At 40.8% G+C, this 22,147-nt stretch overlaps 1 protein-coding gene across 7 annotated transcripts in view; it reads left to right on the top strand.

Annotated features, from left to right (window-relative positions):
* Positions 1 to 22,147, top strand: part of Ccnb3 (cyclin B3) — a 69,746-nt gene that overhangs the window by 2,299 nt on the left and 45,300 nt on the right. For 2 of the 7 annotated variants that reach the window (XM_090326696.1, XM_090326702.1), the window contains exon 1: positions 8,778 to 8,807. The exons of 2 other annotated variants lie outside the window; for them this stretch is intronic. The gene's annotated coding sequence lies outside the window, so the exon portion shown is untranslated. Of the gene's footprint in view, positions 1 to 8,770; positions 8,808 to 22,147 lie in introns of those variants that run through there. 3 more of the 7 variants (XM_090326697.1, XM_090326699.1, XM_090326700.1) reach the window with 2 other exon arrangements.

The raw sequence follows: 22,147 nt of genomic DNA on the forward strand, positions 1-22,147 counted from the left end.
AGAGAAATGATTTATAATTTCAAGTTTTCTAAAGTTTATGATCTGAGAAAATGGTCTCAGTGCTTGTAGTCAGATCTTGGCTAGAACAGAGAGTAAACTGTTTTGGCAGTGTTGAACTTTCTTAGGTATAGTTTGTGTGTGTGTGTGTGTGTGTGTGTGTGTGTGTGTGTGTGTGTGTGTGTGTGTGTGTGTGTGTGATGGAGCTTGAACCCTGGGCTGGTGTGCTGTCCCTGAACTCTTCAGCTCAAGGCTACCGCCCTACTGCTGAGCTGAGCCATAGCACCATTTCCCATTTTCTAGTGATTAATTGGAGACAAGAGTCTCACGATCTTCAATGCTCAGGCTGGCTTTGGACTGCGATCCTCAGATCTCAGCCTTCTGAGTAGCTAGGATTACAGGTGTGAGCACTACACTTAGCTTGTCCTTGAGATTTCTTGCTCATGGGTAGAACTCTATCATTTGAACCACAGCTCCACTTCCAGGTTTTTGGTGAGTGATTGGAGATAAGAGAAAGTCTTATGGACTTTCTTGCCTAGGCTGGCTTCAAACTATGATCCTCAAAGCTCAGGATTACAGGTGTTAGCCACTGGTGACTAGCTTGGGCAATCATTTCAGGAGGTTGTCATGCTTGTCATATTGGGGACATGATTATAAGTTTATAAAACCTGTGCTAGTATTTGTTCAACTCTCTTAGTGCTTGTATATGTGTATGAGTGGTGGTAGATGAAATCATATATGCTGGATATCAAAGATCTTATAGGCTAATTTTGAAATCTAGTTGAAAATAAGGCTCAATGGAGTTAAATGTTTGAGGAGTCTTTAACAATGGTGATCAGCTAATTCTCAGTACAGGATCTACATTTTCTTTTTCACCCTTTCCCCCCAAGGATTTAAAAATACACATATGTAGCAATTAATATATAAAACATGAAAATCATACAATATATTTATATGATATCATGTGGAGTTTAATTATGCTTAAATATAACAATTTTAAAATCAAATTAAATGTAATTATTTCCTCAAGGATTTACCTTTCTTTTATGTGTTGATACTGGCTTGAACTCAAGTCTCTGCACTCCTGTTTTTTTGCTCAAGGTTAGAGATCTATCACTTGAACCACAGGTCTATTTCTGGCTTTTCAATGATTCATTAGAGATGAATCTATAGAATTATACCAGGGCTGCCTTTGAACTTAGTCTTCAGATTGCAGCCTTCTGAGTAGCTAAGATTACAGATGTGAGCCACAAGCACCAGGCTAGATTTATTGTTTTCTTGGTGAAACATAAAAAAATTGCTTTTCTAGTTTTTTTTCCCCCTGGTACTGTGTCATGAACTCAGATCCTGGGCAGAGCACTGTCCCTTATCTTTATTTGCTGAAAGCTAGGACTCTTCCACTTGAGCCACAGTCCTATGGGCTTTTCCACACAAACTGCGAACTGGCTTTGAACCCTGATCCTCAAATCTCAGCCTCCTAAGTAGCTAGAATTATAAGCATTAGCCACTGGCACCAGGCATCTTCTAGTTTTTCTTTTTTCTTTTTTTTGCCAGTCCTGGGGTTTGAACTCAGGGCCTAGTCACTATCTTTGAGTTTTCTCTGATGATTTTTTTTGGTAGATCATGGGACTTGAACTCTAGGCCTGGGCTCTGTCCCTGAGCTCTTCAGCTCAAGGCTATCACGCTACTCCTTGAACCACAGCACTATTTCTGGTTTTCTGGTGGTTAATTAGAGATGATAGTCTCACGGACTTTGGTGCCCAGGATGGCTTTGAATTGTGATTCTCAGATCTCAGCCTTCTGAATAGCTAGGATTACAGGCGTGAGCCACTGGCGCCCAGCGTTTTTGAGCTTTCTCAAGGCTAATGCTCTAACACTTGAACCACAGCGCCACTTTTCCTTTGTATGTGGTACCAAGGAATTAAATCCAGAGCTTCGTGTATGCTAGGCAAGCACTCTACCACTAGGCCACACTCCTGGCCCCTCTAGTGTTTTGTTTTTTTTTTTAATGAGTAAGTACCTTATTGTCATCTCTAATTATCTTACTATTCTATAGCACATCAGAAGTTCTTGTCCCTTTTTCCCTCTCTACCTAGAACAGTGCCTACTGGCCAATCGTCAGCCTCTTACTTCTAGCCTGTCCTGCTACTTCTGTTAACTATCATTCTATTCTCAATTTCTCTGTGATCAACTCTTTGAGATTCCATACATGAGTGAGATCATGTGGTACTTGTTTTACTGTGCCTGGCTTATTTTACTTGTTATAATGATTTCTCAGTCTACCTGTATTGTCACAGATGATAAGATTTCATTCTCCTTATAGCTGAATGGTATTCTATTCAGTATATGTACTACATTTTGTAATCCACCCATCCAACAATTGTCCATTTTTTGGCTACTGTAAATAGTGCGTGGTAAACATGGGAGTGTAAATAACTCTTTGACACACTGATTTTACTTCGTTTGGATATATCCTAGGAGTAGATCAGTTGATAATTTCCCTCTCTCTCTCTCTCTCTCTCTCTCTCTCTCTCTCTCTCTCTCTCTCTCTCTCTCTCTCTCTCTCTCTCTGTTTTGCACTGCTATTGGAGCTTGAACTCAGGACCTCATGCTCTGGTTCTATTTTATCACCCATGATTGGCACTTTAGCCACACATCTATTTTCAGCGTTTTTTCCTGATAATTTGGAATTAGGAACCTCACAGATTTGTCTACCTGAACTGGCTTTGGACCTCAGTGCTCATATATTAATATCTTGAGTAGCTAGGATTATAGATGTGAGCTACTGGCATCTGAATTCTAGCTTTAATTTTTTGTGGTACTGAGATTTGAACTTAGGGCCTTACACTTGCTGGACAAATGTTCTGCTACTTGATCCATAGTACTATCCCGTTTTGCTTTCATTATTTTTCAAATAGGGCTTTGATATTTTTTCCTGGGACATCCTAGAGTATGAGCCTCCTATTTATATTTTCTATGTTTCTTAGATAAAAGGTAAATACCATTGTACCCAGGTTTTTCCTTTTCTTTCCTCTTTTGTTTAATTTTAATTTAATTTTTTTTGCTGGGGCTTGACTCCAGGCCTGGGCACTGTCTGTGTGCTTATTTTTTGCTCAAGGCTAGCACTCTACCAGTTGAGCCACAGAACAGAAGGGTCACATGGACTTTCCTGCCTGGGCTGCCTTCAAACCTTGATCCACAGATCTCAGGCTTCTTAGTAGCTAAGATAACAGGTGTGAGCTACTGTGCCTAGCTTACTCAGCTTTTTCTTGATTGAGATAGGGTCATGTCAATTTTTTCCTAGGCTTGCCATGAACTGCAGTGCTACTGTTCTCTGCCTTTGGAGTGTCTAGGATTACAAGAGTGAGCCCTCATGTCTGGTAGAGCTTGAATCTTTTTGTGTGTTTGTGCTGGTCCTGCAACTTGTACTCAAAATTTAGGCACTGTCTCTGAGTTATGGAGCTCAAGGTTAGTGTTTTACCACTTGAGCAACTGTTCCACATCTGGACTTTATTTTTGTGTGTATTAATGGAGATAAGAGGCTTACTAGCTTTCCTTCTCAGGCTGGCTTTGAATTGTGATCCTCAGATCTCAGCCTACTGAGTCACTAGGATTACAGGTGTGAGCCAGCAGTGCCCAGCTAGCTTGAATTTTTATATGGTTTTCCATACTGTCTTATCAATTTACATACTCATAAAAATGTGCAAGAATTTCCTTTTCTTCACAACCATTTAGTCAATTTTATCAATTTTTAATAATAGCTATTATAATAGGTGTGAAGCTGTATTTTGTAGTTTTGATTTGTACTTGATGATTAGTGATAATGACCATTAAAATGGCCATTTATATGTCCTCTTTTGAGAAATGTCTGTTTCATTACATAACGCTGGGAAAAGTGGCTGTTCAGGTGACTAATGAAATATGACACTATATTTTTTACCACTTGGAAAAATCACTTAAAAATGAATTAAAGGCCAGACACCAGTGGCTTACATTTGCAATTCTAGCTCCTCAGGAGGCTGAGACTATTATCTCAAGTTAATAAGCAGAGAACTAGAGATGAAATGATGGCTTAAGTGGTAGTACTGTTGTGCCAGCTTTGAGTGAAAAAGTTAAGGGAAAGTATCTAAGCTTTGAGTGCAAGCCCTACCAAACTCTTTCCCTCCCCCCCCTCTCACACACACAGAGTCACACACATACATACAGATACAAAGAATTAAATGTCAGGCCTAAAATTTAGAAACTTTTCAGGATATTGAAATGGGCAAGGATGTTTTGAACAAGATCCATGCAAATGGATTGTGTTAAGTTAGATGCCATAGCACAACTGAATGCTGTTGGCTCATGCCTGGAATCCTAGGTACTCAGGAGGCTGAGATATGAGGATCGTGTTTCAAAGATAGCCAGGGTAGAAAATTCCATGAGATTCTTACCTCTAATGGAAACTATCCAAAAAAAGCCAAAGTGGAGCTGTGGCTCAAGTGGTAGGGTACTAGTCTTGAGTAAAAGAAACTCAGGGACAGCACCCAGGCTCTGAGTTAAAACCCTACCCAGAACTGGCACATAAAATGTTATAGTATAGCCAGGAAATAATCAACAGAGTGAAGAGGCAATCTATATAGTGGAGGAAATATTTGCAAAAGTATTCATCTAACAAGAGGTTAATATCCAAATATATAACTGACTCCAAATGGAGAATTTTGATGATTACAAAGTTGGAGTACCTATGTCTGGCTCTCCTCTGTGGAATAAGATGCAAAGGAAGAAAATGTTTATATATTCTCCAGGCACAGGAACACATGTCCCTAAGAGATTTTTTAAAGGCCAACTGTTTCCCAGGACAGAATAGAATAGTTGTGATCCATGCCTGGAAAATATCTTATAAAATCCCTAAGTGACAAGAAAGAGAACTGTGGGTGATTAGAGTGCTTGCCCACAGCACCCCTATCCTGTCATGCTGGAGAATATCCAGGAACAAACCAGAGCAGCATTTGGATACAAAGCCATGGAGGAAAATGTAAGGAAAGGATCAAGGCAGACATAGCTTGGTCATGGGTCGCAGTATTCCTACTGTCCGCTTTTCCTCTTAAGGTGTTAAGACTCTCAAACTAGCCTATACTGAGTATGGGAGAGCAAAGAGAGAAAGATATATTCATAGAGCCAAAATGCTCTGTGAACAAAGAAATATGTGTGAACAATCTGCATTCAGGTTAGTCTTTAAGTGACAAATATAAAAAATTTAGGGGGCCAGGAATTTGGCCTAGTGGTTAAAGTGCTTGCCTAGCATGCATGAAGACCCGAGTTCGATTCCTCGGTACCACATACATAGAAAAAAGCCGGAAGTGGTGCTGAGGCTCAAGTGGTAGAGCTCTAGCCTTGAGAAAGTCCAAGGACAGTGCTCAGGCCCTGAGCTCAAGCCCAGGACTGGCAAAAAAAAATTTAAAACTTTATACTGTAAAGAAGGACATATAAAAGGGGGGAGGGTGAACAAATGCAAACATGCTGTTCAGTATATACTATGTGGAAAATGACCTATATAATGTGTGGGCAGAGATGGGAGGGGTGACATTGTCCAAAACAATGTACTCAGTAACTGACATATGAAATGGTAGTCTGTCTGCACAACACATTAATAACAATAAAATTATTTTTAAAGATATATGTATATGACTGGAAATATAGCTTAGTAGTAAAGTGCTTGCCTAATATGCATGAAGCCCTGGATTCAAATCCTCACTACCACATAAACAGAAAAAACTGAAAGTGGTGCTATGGCTCCAGTTGTAGAGTGCTAGTCTTGAGCCAAAGAAGCTCAGGGACAGTGCCCAGGCCCTGAGTTCAAGCTCCAGGACCGGTAAAAAAATATGTACATATACATATATATGTATACGTATATATATATATGTATATGTATATATGTATACGTATATATATATACAAATATATCCCTTTATATCTCTCTCATATAGGTGTGTGTGTGTGTGTGTGTGTGTGTGTGTGTGTGTGTGTGTGTGACTGTGAGAGAGATGTTAAGCACAAATGCTAGCTTAGCTAGGCATGGTACTACTTGCCTGTAATCCTAGCACTCAGGAGGCCAAGGCAAGGTGCTCATGAATTAGGAGCCAGCTTGGGCTATGTAATAGATTTGAGATGTACCTGGGCTACACAATGAGACCCTGTATCAAAAAAACAAAACAAAACCTACAAAACAATAACATCACCCCATCCTTGACCATCCTATTTTTTCCAAACCACCATCATTTTCTAACTGTACCTATCCATCCTCTCTTCTATTGTGAATAATAGTACACAATAATACATATCGATATCTGAAATATACTTTCCATTTGCATTTGATTTGAAAAAGCTAATAAGATAATATAAATGGGACCTGTGTCTGTAATGCAGTTATCTGGGGAAAAAGAGGCAAAAGGAAATGAAATAAAATGAACCATTAGACTTCATGAAATCACTGTTTGCCTGTTATTCCTGCTGGTATCTTCCAGGCTCAGATTTAGCCTATCTATTTGGTTTATGTGATGACACAGTGCAGCTATTTGGATGTCAGGCAATGATGCCATTGATTATCAGACAGGGCTCAGTGTAGAGCAATAAAATTTGGGAATGCTGCTTCTTTTTCTCTTGTTTTTCCATTCTGTGTATGCACAGTATTATTTAGCGCAGCTTCTGAAGCCAAACTAAAGTGAAAAAAAAAGATGGCTATTCCAAACAGATCTGTGATTGTGCTGCATAATTATTTGTGTCAGGCATTTATGTTATGTCTGTTTTGTGTATATCTGTCCTTTCTTATAAAGGATTGGAAGAGTGAAGGGAGAAACTAAAGGGCTTTTAAAACCTATAAATATTCTCATTTTTTAAACCTCAGGGGGCAGCTGTTAAGGTAAATGGAAATTCCTTTATAGGAAGAGGCTTAATTAGGTAGCTAAGGACTGCTCTGTTAACTTCTAGAAAATAACTTAGAGCTATTTTTGAGAGGCAGACTTGATCTAGCCATGACTATTTCTAATCAGACATCTCCGTATAAAATTGTGAAACTTTCCTCCCTTAGTTTCCTAGAACATTTGTTTATTGTCAGGATAATTCATCTGCCATTTAGTAGATCTGGCCTTGTAGAGTTAATTAAGTTTTCTCATGCCTGGATCACCTACATTGTAAGCTTAGAGGGTAGGTTTTCTGTCTCCTTTTTCAATAGATGCCAGAATACTAAGCAGAGTTGGGCTCTATAAGTTGAGATCATACTTTTTAATTCTAGCTTGCCAGGATGCAGAGATCTGGAGAATCTGAGGTTAGAGGCCTGTCTGGCAGAAAAGTTCACTAGATTCCATCCGCAGAATAAATCAACAAAATTAGGTATAGGCTAGAGGGGTGACTCAGGGGGTAGACTGTCAGGCTCAAAAAGGGCCAGGCCCTGAGTTCAAATCCCTAGTACCACATAAAACAAAGAAAAACTCAAAATAAAACACCATAGAGATCAATAGTCTTGACATTACATCAGTAAACATAATTCAGAAGCCATGGAGACAAGGAATCCTGTAATAATTATAAAAGAGAACTTGATCATTTATCAGAGAGGGTAGGATTTTTCGTCGCAGCAGCAAATTTCATTCTTTAAGAGTGTCAGAATCACCCAGAAGGTTTTGCTAGAACAAGATATTTGGGTCCAATGTCAGAGTTTCTAATTTTTTAGGCCTGGAGCTGGGCCTGAGAATTTGCATGTACTGTATTACATGATGTTTTTATTCCTATGTGGCCTTATGAAAAGGGTACTCTTTTTTATTTTTTTGTTTATAAATAATTGTAGAAAATTAATGGCTGCAATTGATGCTTGCCTATATATATACATACATATATATACATATATGTATGTATATATATTAGTGGATTAGTGGTCTGGTACAGGTAACTCATACTTTTAAATGCTTGTAATTTATCTGTAAAGGGACGGGAGAATTATTTTTTAATGTCGTAATGTCGGTTGTGGGGCTTGCACTCAGGGCCTGGGTGCTGTCCCTTTTTCACTCAAGGATAGCACTCTACCACTTAAGAATCACTGGTGACGCCTGGTTTTCTGATAGTTAACACTAGAGACAAAAATCTCACGGGCTTTCCTGCCCAGGCTGGCTTCAAACCGCTATCCTCAGATATCAGCCTCCAGAGTAGCTAGGATTACAGGCCTGAGTCACTGGCGAAGCCCCTGACAAGCCGCTAAAGGGAGTATTTTTTTTTTCTCGATCCTATTTTCAAAATAAAATTTTAAAAAATTAAAAAAATGTTTAAAACTCCTAACAATTTTGAGATAAATGGTACTGTTACCTACAGTCACCGCACTGGGCGGTAGAATACTAATTTTAATTTCTTCCAAAGAAGTGCCACCTTAAAGAATTTTTAAGTGCGTAGTAGGGGAATCGCCTCCCCTCCCCCCTCCCCACCCTACTGTACGCCCCCTAGCGGCAGGGTAGCTCAAGCATTGGTCGCATCCATTGTCTTGGCGGTAACGGGGGGGGGGCGTAATTCCTGTATGTGCTCCCAGAGATTACACCTTTGTTTTTGCTTGCACAGCCTGAGAATCCAGAAAGAAATGATCTGAGAATAAGACGAATGAGTATTTTTTGCGATCTTGTAACCCCACCTGGTGGCTTTAAGTCAGAGTGAACAGAGCACTGATTCATTATCCCCCCTACTGGTCAAAGTGGTAGGGTCGACCCGTGGGCTGAAGAGTCAGTTTGAGGCGGTTCCCCCCCCCCCCCCCGCATTTGAAGAAGCTTTGCCGGCGGGAACGTGTCGCTGAGGTGGTTTGTCCCCGCTACTCGGTTCCTCACCCTTATTTCCCCTTAATTTTGGCTTTTTACGGTCTCACCTTTGGTGGGGAGGGAAAAAAAAACCCTTCTTTTCCAGGGTGGAACTTTTAATCAGTGGCTTGGTAAAAGCATGAGTTGTTTTATTAGGCATTACAAGCGCTTTGCCTCATATACTTAGGAATTTTATAAATATATAAATGCATTCCCTGAGAGAGAGATAGGGGAGAAGCGGCTGAGGGAACAAGCCTGTTAATTGGAATTTTTTTTCCTGACAGACAAACGGGAACTTGTGACTAAAAAAGTACTTAGGTACGGTAGTAATTGGTGAGAAAGGTCTTTTTTAGAGGGGTTGGGGGGCGTAGCCGGTCTCCGGGAGGCGGGATGTCAGTGAAAGAACAGTTACAGAAAAGCGCGAAGGGGATTTGGAAGCCTGAAGCCTTCGGGTTCCCTCAAAACATTTGTGGGGAATCCTCTCCACAGAGTTCAGCAGATTCTTGGGCATTTTTATGATTCTAGGAACTTTAAAGTAGAATGAAGCATAGCTTAACCCCGCTCCGGTGCGAAGTCGCGCTGAGGAGCGGTGGGAGGAGATTCCAGGGAAGCCGAACTTGGAAACAGGGGTTCGGGTGGGGGGAGATAGCCGAATCGGGTTTGGGCGCGAAGTCGCTCTAAGGAACTGTGGAGATTCGAGCGAAGTCGAACTTTAAAAGGGGCGGGAGACTATTCTAGCTCTGGCGCGAAGTCGCACTTTGGAGCTGTGGAGATTCGCTTGGGGCCATCAGGGCGGGGCCGGCGCCAGCTGGTTCGCTGGCTCACTAGCTAATCAAGGAAAGTTTGGCCACTAGGGGGCGGTGCGGTACAACCAAGTCCCAACTGTAAAAAAAAAAAAAAAAAAAAAAAACAGCTAAAAAAAACCGCCACTGGGGGAGCGTTAGTGGCTCAGAGCCTGTAAATCCTAGGTACTCAGGAGGCTGAGATCTGGTGATGGCGGTTCCAAGCCAGCCCGGGCGTGAAAGACCATGGGATTCTTATATCGAATTAGCCTCTAAAAAAGCCAGAAGTGGAGCTGTGGCTCAAAGTGGTTAACTGCTGGCTCTGAGCAAAAGAGCTTAGGCATAGCACCCATTTCCCTAGTTCAAGTCTCATGACTCACCCGCTAAAGAAACAAAAGAAAAACAAGAAAGATGGGTCAGGAGTTTGACCTAGTGGTAGAGTGCTTGCCTAGCCTTCACAAAGATCCTGATTCGATTCCTCCGTACCACATACATAGAAAAAGCCAGAAGTGGCGCTTTGAGTCAAGTGGTAGAGCTCTAGCCTTGAGAAAGCCCAAGGACAGTGCTCACTAAGTTTAAGCTCCAGGAGGACTGGCAAAAAAAAGAAGAAAAAGCCAGTACTGTTAGCAGGTTGTGGAGCTGAAGGAGCAAATAAAAGAGGGAAGACTAAGGAGACAGTGAAGGGTGTGTGTGTGTGTGTGTGTGTGTGTGTGTGTGTGTGATGTCATGTCCACATATGGAAAACAAGAGAAAGGGAATAAATTAAGAGATGAGTTTGATCAAAGTACATCTATACATAGATGAAAAGATCATAGTGAAATCCCTGTGTACAATTAATATATGCTTATAATCCTACCTGCTCAGGAGGCTGAGATCAGAGGATTGTAGTTCAGAGCAAGCCTAGGAAGGAAAGTCCATGACACATATCTAAAGTTACCTATCCCCACCCCCCAAAATAAAAGGAAAACATCTAGATGTGGGAATTAAGAAAAAAAACAAATTAAAAAACAAACAAAAACCCCAAAGCAAAACAACAAAAAGCAGCTCAGGGAGAGCACCCAGGACCTTGAGTTCAAGCCCCATGACTGACAAAAAATAAAAGTGAAGTGGAGAAAGCCCTATAAGAAGCCATTCCTCCAAAGGCAATTTAGAAGCACAGCCCATTCTGAAAACTGCAGTTTTTCTGTAATTTGTTTGCATTCCATCCACTTGCTGGTTAGGGTAGTTTTCGTCCACTTGAACCTTACCTCCAAGGGATGGAGGAATGAAAGAGAAGGAGAAGTGAAAGGGAGGGAGGGGAGAGAGAAAGGGAAGAAGGGGGGTGGGAAAGGGAGGAAGGGAAAGAGAATGAAGTCTGTGGTTTCTCTCAACTTTTTGGTCTTTTGAGGTATTGGGGGTTTGAACTAAGGGCCTTAAGCTCCTTTAGGCTTGTTTGTTCTGGTGGCACTTGACCACTTGAGCCACACTTCCAGCCCTGTTTTTTCTTTGTTATTTTCAATACAGAGTCTTGCAGACTTTTTTTGCCAGTCTTGGGCCTTGAACTCTAGGCCTGAGCATTGTCGTTGGACTTTCTCAAGGCTAGAGCTCTACCACTGGAGCCACAGCACCATTTCTGGATTTTTTTTCTATGTATGTGGTACCGAGGAATCGAACACTGGTCTTCGTGCACGCTAGGCAAGCACTCCACCACTAGGCCAAACTCCCTGCCCTTGCAGACTTTTTTGGTCTAGGCTTGCTTCAAACTGTTAGCATCTTGATCTCAGCATTCTGAGTAGCGTGGTAAGGTAGGTAGAACCTTGTAATATCTTCTCAGCTGGAACCAGTGAAGCTTTTCTTGTCAATATTCAACATAATATTTAAAAATGGAATTTATGTATTTGTTAAAACAGTGCTATTGTTTTTATAATAGCTTTATTGAGATGTAATTTACAAACCAGGTTAAGGTGCCCTCTTAAGTGTGTACAGTTAGCTGAAACCATAACCACGATCAATTTATAACTTTTTATTACTCAAAAAGTAACTCCCCTCCCTCAAGAGGGGCTGGGAATATGGCTTAGTGATAGAGTGCTTGTTTAGCATGCATGAATCCCTAAGTTTCCTCAGTACTACATAAACAGAAAAAGCTGGAAGTGGTGCTATGCTTCAAGTGGTAGAGTGCTAATCTGGAGCAAAAAAAGAAGCTCAGGGACAGTGTCTAGCCCCTGAGTTCAGGCCCCATGACTGGCAGAAAAAGTAAAACCCTATGCCCCTTAGCTATCATACACCAACTCATTATAATCCTCCACATCTCTCACTCCTGTTTAGTTAGGGTTACAAGTGTCAGTTCTCATTGCCTAAAATGTTTGAAAAGTTAGGTGGTTGCTTTTGACTCAAGGCTGTAATCCTAGCTACTCAGGAAGCTGAGCTCTAAGCATCATAATTCAAAGCCAGACTGGCTAGAGTGCTAGCCTTTGGCAAAAGAAGCTGAAGAAGATTGCCTAGACCCTGAGTTCCAGCTCCAAGACTGACACAAATAAATAACAATTTTTGCCAGTAATAGAGTTTGAACTCAGGACCTATTATAGGCCTTGTGTTGATTTTACCACTTAAACACCTCCAGAGAAGGGAGGGAAGAAAGGATGGCAGTATGGTGGGAAGTAAAAGGAAATGAAAATTCTCTGTGGCATTCCTTTATTTTGTTTTTGTTTTTGTTTTTCAAGTGTTATTAGGTTTGACCGCAGGGCCTTGAACTTGCTACACTTGCTCACTTGAATGGTGTTCAACCATTTTTTTTTCCTGGGGCTTGAAATTAAGGTCTGGATACTGTCCCTGAGCTTCTTTTTGCTCAAGGCTAGCACTCTACCACTTGAGTTACTGCACCACTTCCAGCTTGTTCTGTTTATGTGGTGCTGAGGCATTGAACACAGGGCTTCATGCATACTAGACAAGCATTCTACCACTAAACCACCTTCTCATCCCCTTTGCTCAACCATTTAAGCCAAACCTCCAAGAAGAAAAGGCAAGGAAGTGAAGGAAGAAAGACTGGGGGAGGAGAGAGAGAGAGAGTTTGAGATTTGGTTTCTCAAGTCTTTTTTCTGTGTGTGTGTGTAATTTAGATGATGATTGTGTTTCTTTACAGCTCCAGCCTCACTTTTGTTTGTGTGCTTGTCTTGAGCCTTGTCCTTGAGCTTTTGTGCTAAAAGCCACTGCTCTATTACTTTGAACAACAGCACAATTGCTGACTTTTTTGTAGTTAATTGGACATAAGAATCTCTCGGACGTTCTTGCCTTTGCCGGCTTTGAACTATGATCCTCTGATCTCAGCCTTCTAGCTACTCAGGCTGAGTAGCTAGAATTACAGGTGTGAGGCACCGATGCCTGGCTAACTCAGCTTTTTGCTGGTTATTTTGGAGACAATATCCAAAAGACTTTCAATGTGTGCTGGCTTTGAGCTAGGATCTTCTGATTCACATTCTCCTGAGTAGCTTCTACTTCACACCCTCCAGAGTAGCCTTGAGTAGAAGGCTCAGTGTATGTCATCTGTAAAAAAAAAACAAAAAAACCCAATTTTTGTTCCTACTAGAGTTTGAACTTAGGGCCTAGCATTTGCCTTGCAGGTATTCTTTTTGAGCTAAGTTTCCAGATAGGAAGAGAGGAATAAAGGCAGGATGGGAGGGAAGAAGGTAGACAGGGAGGAAAGCAAGGGGGTAGAGATAAAAGATATAATATAAAAAAATTTCTTTACTTTCTTTTTTGAGATAATGGGATTTGAACTTGGGGCTGGGAAATTGTTAGGCTTAGTTAATTGGCTGGTGTAAAAATTTAGTCAGAGAGAGAGAGAATGAATATGAATGAGATGGAAATAAATCTTCGCGGTAATTTTTAAGCATCTAACTCAGCTTTGTGCTGGTTATTTTGGAGAATAACTCTCACAGAATTTTATACCTTGGCTTTGACCTTGAATCCTCTAGTTCACATCCAGAGTAGCTAGGGTAATAGACCTAAGCATCCTGCACATTCTGCATTTAAAATTTTTCTCTTTATTTTATTTTTTGTATTATGTCATTTAAAATATTTGGCTGTAGTATTTTAAACTACAGGAGTTTGCAGGAGTTTAATATTTGAACTAAGCTTACAGTAAGGGATAGAAGGAGGAACTGGGAGTAGAAAGGAACAAAGAAAAAGGAAAGCCAGGCACCAGTGGCTCACATTTGTAATCCTAGCTGCTCAGGATGCTGAGATCTGAGGATCCTGGTTTGAAGCCAGCTGGGGCAGGAAAGTCATTGAGATTCTTTTTTCCCCTCTTAAGAATCTTATCTTCAATTAAGCATCCCAAAATCCATAAGTGGAGCTATGGCTCAAGTGGTGGAGAGCTGAATTTTAGCAAAGAAGCTCAGGAATAATGCCCAGACCTAAGTCCAAGCCTCAGTACTGGTAAGTGAGAGACAGAGACAGACATAGAGACATACAGAGAGAATATATGTATGTGTGTGTGTGTGTGTGTGTGTGTGTGTGTGTGTGTGTGTGTGTGAGAGAGAGAGAGAGAGAGAGAGAGAGAGAGAGAGAGAGAGAGAGAGAGAGAGAGAGAGAGAGAGAGAGAGAGAGAGAATATGAATACTGGAGTTTGAATTCAGGACCTCATTCTCCATCTGATTGTCTGCTTAACATCTGGCCTGCTACTTGAGCCACATCTATAGCTCTGCTTTTTTTTTTTTTTGCCAGTCCTGGGCTTGAGCTCAGGGCCTGAGCACTGTCCTTGGACTTTCTCAAGGCTACAGCTCTACCACTTGAGCCACAGCACCACTTCTGGCTTTTTGCTATGTATGTGGTACCGAGGAATCGAACCAGGGTCTTCATGCATGCTAGGCAAGCACTTTAACCACTAGGCCAAACTCCCGGCCCCTAGCTCTGCTTTTCTTTAAATTATTTTTATTGTGATTAATAGAAGGGTTACATTATATTCACCAGATAGAAGGTACATAACTTCACAAACATTGATACCCTTTCTCTATAGCTCTGCTTTTTTTTAAGAGATAACTTTTTAAAAAATCCTGTCTCCCGCCGGGAGTTTGGCCTAGTGGTAGAGTGCTTGCCTTGCATGCATGAAGACCCAGGTTCGATTCCTTGGTACCACATAAATAGAAAAAAGCTGGAAGTGGTGCTGAGGCTCAAGTGGTAGACCTCTAGCCTTGACAAAGTCCAAGGACAGTGCTCAGGCCCTGAGCTCAAGCCCAGGACTGGCAAAAACAACAACAACAACAACAAAAAAAACCCCAAAATCCTGTCTCCCAAGTAGCTGAATGATTCATCTTTTTTTTTTTAAAGATTTTATTAACATTGATTTTTACATCATATTTCAAATGTCATGTTTAACAAACAATATTCAAGAAGGGAATCTATATATGCAATCACTGGCACATAGATTTTAGAACATAATTAAAATTAAGCTGAGGGTTTTTATGTCATACTTACATATTAATATGTGTAATAAAACATTATGTCTATAGAGAATATAGCCCACCATAGATTTTTATGTCTATGTAGTTATATCTCCAAGACCATGATAAGGACACCTGCTCAGCCATGTTCATCGCTGTACTATTCACAATAGCCAAGTGAAGGAAATAACCCAGATGCCCTACTGCACATGAATGGATACAAAAAATGTGGTACATTTATACAGTGAAATTCTACATAGCCAACAGCAAGATAAAGTAATGGCATTTGTTGGGAAGTGGATGAAATTAGAGCGAATCATGTTGAGTGAGATAAGTCAAGACCAAAGGAACAAAAGTCAGATGTTATCTTTAATATGTGGATATTAGATCGAAACAGTACAAGAGGGATGACTCAATATTTGGGTACCCAAGGATATGGACATGGTCTTGGAGATACAGCTCTGTTTTTTGATGTTTATCTGGGAGATGCAGTCTAGAGCCATTTTTACCTTGGCTTGTTTCCTGAGTATCAAGAATTATAGTGTGACCTACAGGATCCTGGCTAGTAGTTATTAAATAAATGAATTAACGCATAAATATAATTAATAAGAATGTTTCGATTGTAGTGCTTTTCTGGTGCAGGTTAACTCTGATATTGGGTAGTTAGCAAGCTACACTTTTGTCATCTGTAAAATGGAAATATTAAAATTATTTATCTTTTCTTTGCCAGTTGTGGGGCTTGGACTCAGTGCCTGAGCACTGTCCTTGGACTTTTCTCAAGGCTAGAGCTCCACCACTTCAGCCACAACACTGTTTCCAGCTTTTTTCTATGTATGTGGTGCCAAGGAATTGAACCCTGGTCTTTGTGCATGCTAGTCAAGTACTCTACCAGTAGGTCAAACTCCCGGCCCATATTTATCTTTTGTGTGTGTGTGATTTTTTAATATATTTTTTATTGTAATTAATAGAAGGGTTACATGATATTTGCCAGATAAACGTTGCCTTAATTCCCACACATTGATACCATGTCATGGTCCCCATTTCCCTTCCCCCCTCCCCCATCCCTCATCTTGTTTTCCTTCCTTTTTTTTTTAATCAAGGATTTATACCCCTTTTCCTCTGTTGGTACTGGAATTTGAAGTCAGTACCTAAAGCTCAGGCAGGAGGCTCTTTACCATTTTGGCTTTCCACATGACTTTTTTTTTCTTATTGTTTTAAACTTTTTAATTGTTATTATACAGGTGATGCACAGATTGGTTATAGTTACATAAGTCAATAAAGAGTACTTTTTTTTGCCAGTCCTGGGTCTTGAGCTTAGGGCCTGAGCACTGTCCTTGGGCTTTCTCAAGGCTAGAGCTCTACCACTTGAGCCACAGCACCACTTGTGGCTTCTTTTCTTCATATGTGGTACCAAGGAATCAAACCCGGGTCTTCGTGCATGTGAGGCAAGCACTCTACCACTAGGGCAAATTCCCAGGCCCCAAGAGTACTATTTTTTTTTTAACAATGTCACCCTTTCCCTCACTCAGCTTCTTTTGGGGACAGGTATCTAACTATCTATCTATCTATCCGAGAGTGAATTCATTTCAAATTCTTACCTCAGCGTCCTGAGTGCTAGGATTAGTTATCTGCTACCGTATATAGGTAGCATTGTTGTTACAGTTTTTAGTTTTTGTAAGGACACTTAACATGAAATATAACATCTTAAATTTGAAACTCACAATACCATAGTGTTAACCATCCCTGTATTGATCAGCAAATCTCTGTTAAGTTAACCATCTCTGTATTTTGCTCATTTTTGTGTTTAGTTTACTTTGTCATACTTCCTAGTGGTATCTCAAGGGAATCTTTTTAAAGTACTGGATTTTTTGCATTTATTTTTCAGTATTGGGTTGATGTTTTGAATGTCATTGATTTCTGCTTAATAGAAATCAATGTCTTAGGACACTGATGAAACTCAGGATCAGAAAAAAAGTATATTGTATTTAGATGTAGTTTTGTCCTCTCCAGTTTCCAATTTTTTCCTATTTCTCTTAATTTTCCTTTATCTGAAAATGTCTTGATTTTCCTTTCACAGACAGTTCAATTCTCTCCCTCTCCCTCCCTCCCTCTCTCCCTCTCTCTCTCTCTCTCTCTCTCTCTCTCTCTCTCTCTCTCTTCCTCCCCTCCCCCTTCTTCCCCCCTCTTCCTCCCTCCTCCCCTCTCCCCTCCTCTTATTCCCTCCTCCTCCCCCTCCTCTTTCTCTTCCCTCCTCCTTCCTCTCCTCCTCCCCCCTGCTCACTCCACCTCCTCCTCTCCCCTCTTCTTCTTCCTCCCTTCTCTCCCCCCCTCCTCCTCCCTTCCTCCTCTCCCTCCTCCTCCTCCTCCTATTCCCTTCCTCCTCTCCCTCCTCCTACTCCTGCTATCCTCCTCCTCTCCTCTCCCTCTCCTCCCCCTCCTCCTTATATTGGGGGCTTGGCTTAAATTAGGTCTCCCACTATCATATGGCTTTTATTTCCCTCAAGGCTTTTCTCTATCACTGGAGCTACACCTCTACTTTCATCTCTTTCGGCTTATTTGAACAGAATCTGGCTTAGAACCTTGATCCTCTGATCTCATACTCCTGAGTATCTTGGAGCCATCAGTGTGCAGCTATATCCATTTTTTGAATAATATTGGGATTTTAACTCAAGATCTCAAGTTTGCTAGGCACTCTGCCTAGCAGAATAGCACTTAAGCCAATCCTCCAGAACTTTCTGGCTTATTTATTGAATAGAGTCTATGGTTTATTCCTGGACTCCCATGGACCAGTAACCACTTTATATTTCCTTAATATCTGGGGTGACACATGGGCTTCACCATGCCCAGTTTTTTTTTTTTGCCAGTCCTGGGCTTGGGCTCAAGGCATGAGCACTGTCCTTGGACTTTCTCAAGGCTAGAGCTCTACCACTTGAGACTCAGCACCACTTCTGGCTTTTTTCTATGTATGTGGTATGGAGAAATTGAACCCAGGTCTTTGTGCATGCTAGGCAAGCACTCTACCACTAGGCCAAACTTCCAGCCCCCAAACTCAGGTTTTATTGGTTGTTTTTGTCCCTATTTGTTTTTTGCTTGGGCTCTCTTAGAATTGGATTTTGCAGATATTTACCTCTACAGTTGCTAAGACAATAGACTTGAGCATGCCTCTTGACCTGGCCAGGATTTAAAACACTTAAGTCATTTATTGCTGGGAGTTTGGCCTAGTGGTAGAGTGCTTGCCAAGCATGCATAAAGACCTGGGTTTGACTCCTCACTACAACATTTATAGAAAAAGCCAGTGGTGTTGTGACTGAAGTTCTAGAGCACTGGAAAGCCTTGAGGAAACCCTAAGAACAGTGCTTAGGTCCTGAGTTCAGTCTCCAGGTCTGGCAAAAAAAGAAAGAAAAAGAAGGAAAGAAAGAAAGAAAGAAAGAAAATAATGTACTAAGCTGGGCATGGTGGCTCACACCTGAAATCCTAGCTACTCAGGAGGCTGAGATCTGAGGATCATAGTTCAAAGCCAGCCCAGGCACAAAGTCCGTGAGACTCTTTCCACCACTTAATCACTAGAAACCGGAAGTGATGCTGTGGCTCAAGGGTGGGGCAGTAGCGTTGAGCTGAAGAACTCAGGAACAGCGCCCAGGCCCAGAGTTCAGGTCCCACTACAGACAAAAAAAAACAACAATAAAAAACTCATGTATTTAACCAATCTTAACTTCTATTAGCTTCCCTGCACCTGAGTGCTCCTTCATAAAATAAGGATAACTTCTCCCCTGTTTCCTTCATGAGGGTGCTTATGAAATCTTACAGGAATTAGTATTTGGCTTTTTAAAGGGTATTAATGTTTTAATCACTATGACATACCATCATTTACTTGCTATTCTCTCATCATCTTCTAGCACGATTATTTAACTGAAATCCACTCTTTCTAGAGATCCATATATTTCTCTTATCACAAAATCTTCCACAAAGGCTTGTACTCAAAATTATGCTTTAATACAAAGTCCATTAGTCAAAGATTTCAATTTAAAAGTACCGATTTCCCTGGGACACCACTTTTCAGCTGCTTTCCTCTGCTCTCCTTCTTAAGCCCCACCTTTTTCCCCTTGTTAAGCACTAGCTCCTTGTTAGGTAGTATTATATCAGTTTAAGCTGATTGGCCACTTGCTGGCCAAACACGACTGCATTTCCTAGTGGGGCTGCTGTTTTCAAAATCTGCTGAACCTGTTGGAGCAAACACAGACCAGGTCCATATGACACATCTCTCCATTCACCCCCACCCCCACCCCGCGCTCTCCTAGTCTAGGGACAAGTCCTAAGACTTCCCAGTCCTCAATATCAGTTTGAGGTAAGTTCCTTGTCCTGTAGGCTCTGTATCTGGCTTTGTCACAAACCAAGTGGTTACTGTGGCCCCTTGTTATGTCTTCACTTCACTTGATGGGATGCACAATACACTTGCAACAAAATCTTTATCACTTCTTTATGTCACTCAGATAAGCCTATACAAGACTGGGAAGAGAGAGTGTAGTAGGGGGTGAGATGGAAAAATACAGTGTGTCCCATCTTTAATGGAGCTACTAGTACGTGTGCCTGAATGTGGGTATGTTTACAAATGTTTTTTACAAGCGAAAATGTGCAGGGTCAATTTAATTCACAAGTACTGTAGGATCTGATGTATATTTACTTAAGAGAATGTTATTCGAATAGCATACTTTAAATTAAAAAATAGGAAAATAGAATCCTCCATTCTCCCCTGTTTTCCTTTTATCTATACTGTTCAACCCCCTTCAGCTCTAGTTTTCCTACTGGCTTCTGCTAAAATCCACTTAGATTTCTAGAAGGTCATGGGTCAAAAGAACTCCAGAGTCTAAGATCATCTGGTGATATTGATAATTTGCATATTTGGATTTGTTAGGCTTGAGATTTTAAATTGGTAACAAGCTCCCAGGTGATGCTAATGTTGCATATCCATTATGTGTTTCATGTGTTTATTGATACCATATTATGTTTTCTCACCAGTGCTTTAGTGTGTATATGTATATAATCTGTCTTTATGCTTAAAATGAAGTTGCTACACTTTCTGATAGACTGTTTTGACAAGTTTCTTTCTGCTGCCTATATATGAATTTGAGCACTAGCCCTAGGATGCCAAGTGTAAGCCTCTGATAATTATCAATGCGTATATTGGAAAGAGAAAGTCTAAATGGAAAAGAATTCTGATTTTCTTGTCCAATAAGTGAGGTTTGATATTTCTTTTTGGGGGGGGCAATCATGGGGCTAGAACTCAGGGCCTGAGCACTGTCCTTGAGCTTTCTCAAGGCTAGCACTGTACCACTTGAGGCACAGCACCACTTTTGGCTTTTTCTGTGTATGTAGTACAGAGGAATCGAACCCAGGGCTCTGTGCATGCTAGGCAGGGATTCTACCACTAGTCTACACTGTCAGCTGTAAGGCTTGAGATTTTTTAGGTGGTAGAAAAGTATCCTTTTAGGAAATAATTTTTTTGGCAGTGTTAGCCCTGTACACCCTCAATCCCAGTGGCAGGGAAATTAGTTTACCCAAGTCACTATATGCCCCTCTCCCAGCAAGTATTTAGTATTCTGGAAGATAAATGAATGTGCTATATTGTACTTGGAGTAACTTTATTTTCTCTGAAGTTTAGTTAGTACATAATGTCATTTGCTGGAAATTTTCTAGCCTGTTGATTCTATGAAAAAATTTTCCAAGCATAAACTTACTCATCTATTAAAAAATTGTATGAGGCATGGCCAATAATAGTGGTGAAAGTAGTTTTTACACAGGGTAATTAAGGGTAGGTGCATATAGTGTAGCTTTATTGTTGTCTGGCTGAGTTTTTAAGGATGAGATGGAAAATAGATTTAAGATTTGAGGGAAGAGGTTAGAGTGCATCATTTACTGAGTGCCTACTACCATGTGTGCTTGGTACACAGATTTATACTTGACCTGAATCACTCATGTTTATGTAGTATAATAACTACTTTGCAAATGAGGAAACAACTCAAAGAGTTAAGATGATTTAGAAGTGTAATTCCTCAGATTCTAAAATGTGTGCCCATTTTACCTATCCGTCCACACTGTAGCCTTTTTTGAATTTTTGTTTTTGGTGCTGGCTCTGGGGCTTGGACTGAGGTTCTGAATTCTGTCTGTGGGCTCTTTTGCTCAAGGCTAGCATTCTATGCCACCTGAGCCACAGCTCCACTTGCAGCATTTTTGGTGATTGACAGGAGATAAGAGTTCAATGGACTTTACTGTTCAGGCTAGCTTTAAATCATGATCCTTACATCTCAGTGTTCTGAGTAGTTCTGAGTAGCTAGGATTACAGGCATGAGCTACCAGCCTGTGGCCTTCTTTCTTTCTTTCTCTTTCTTTCTTTCTTTCTTTCTTTCTTTCTTTCTTTCTTTCTTTCTTTCTTTCTTTCCTGTTTAATGTGCTCTGAGACACTGAGAGTGCTTGTGTAGTGAATTGTGATACTTAATAGTTTGTTTCAGATGGTAAGTCACTTAACTTATCTAGAAATGTAAAATAGTAATATACTTTGCCTCCTTACCCTTATAGTTGTGTCATGAGGTTCAACAAATAATAAGTGTGAGGGAACTTATGTATACTAGCCTTTCCTCACTCTATAACATGTTTAAAAGATAAATTCAAGGGCTGGGAATGTGGCTTAGTGGTAGCGTACTCATCTAACATGCATGAAGCCCTAGTTTCAGTTTCACCAAACCACCTACACAGAAAAAGCCAGAAGTGGCGCTGTGGCTCAATTGACAGAGTGCTAGCCTTGAGCAAAAAGTGTCCAAGGACAGTGCCCAGACCCTGAGTTAAAGCCCCAGGACTGACAAGAAAAAAAAATAAGATATCCATTACAAACAATACCAAATTATCCTTTTTCTTTTCTTTTTTTCTTCTTTTTTTTTGCCAGTCCTGGGCTTGAGCTCAGGGCCTGAGCACTGTCCTTGGACTTTCTCAAGGCTAGAGCCCTACCACTTGAGCCTCAGCACCACTTCCAGCGTTTTTGTATGTATGTGGTACCAAGGAATCGAACCCGGGTCTTCGTGCATGCTAGGCAAGCACTTTAACCACTAGGCCAAACTCCCGGCCCCCTCCTTTTTCTTTTCATAAGCTT

Source organism: Megascapheus bottae, chromosome X (assembly GCF_031878675.1).
Source record: "Megascapheus bottae isolate mThoBot1 chromosome X, mThoBot2.hap1, whole genome shotgun sequence".
Taxonomy (NCBI): domain Eukaryota; kingdom Metazoa; phylum Chordata; class Mammalia; order Rodentia; family Geomyidae; genus Megascapheus; species Megascapheus bottae.